The sequence below is a fragment of the Suncus etruscus genome, chromosome 15, assembly GCF_024139225.1.
Source record: "Suncus etruscus isolate mSunEtr1 chromosome 15, mSunEtr1.pri.cur, whole genome shotgun sequence".
Taxonomy (NCBI): Eukaryota; Metazoa; Chordata; class Mammalia; order Eulipotyphla; family Soricidae; genus Suncus; species Suncus etruscus.
Window position 1 is genome coordinate 66,766,550 of NC_064862.1, and position 711 is coordinate 66,767,260.

The window sequence follows — 711 nt, forward strand, 5'->3', positions numbered from 1 at the left end:
TATTTTCCCCCTTTTTCTTTCCTCACAGTCTTGATTTTGTATTATTTGAAGGTGTTCCTCCTGTTATTATCCACCAAGAATTGAAATTTTCTTCATTCTAAAAATGCATTAATATTTACCTCTTCTTTATTGATGATGTGATATACCTTCTCTTTGGGATCAGTGATTTGATGTTTGGCTTCTGCAATTTTGCTCTTAGATCTGTTACTACCTTCTTTAACTCACCCATTCCACTTCAACTTAACTTTTTAATATTTTTTATTTTTTTTCTTCATGTCAGAAGGGTGATGTGCCGACATCGTAACAAGGTTGAAAGGGAGGCACATATCACACAGATGTGTGAAAACCTGATCATCATGCTTATGAACTGGAAAAGGATCTAATTATTTTTTCTTAACTATACCTACTCCCCATACAAATACAGACCAGTATATTGAGATGGACGCAGGGTGAGTTTATTGTGCTGCTCGATATCTTTACCATAAGTGGAAAGAATACAGCCTGTAGAAACCACCAGGAGGCCAAATTCAGTTGTGCTTTTATTCATTCTTTCTTTCTCTTTCTTCCTTCCTTCCTTGCTTCCTTCCTTTTGCTTTCTTTCTTCCTTTCTTTGTCTTTTTCTTCCTTGCTTGCTTTCTTTTTCTGCCTTTGTTTTCTTTCTTTCTCTTTCTTTTTTTTTTCTCTCTTTCTTTTTTGTTTTTGAGCCACTCT

The 711-nt window shown here is 34.9% G+C and overlaps 1 non-coding gene across 1 annotated transcript; it reads right to left on the reverse strand.

Annotated features, from left to right (window-relative positions):
- Positions 1-274: 274 nt before the first annotated feature.
- On the reverse strand, positions 275-379 carry LOC126031450 (small nucleolar RNA U13). The gene has a single exon (XR_007503324.1). It is a non-coding gene; the product is annotated as a small nucleolar RNA U13 (small nucleolar RNA).
- Positions 380-711: the final 332 nt, after the last annotated feature.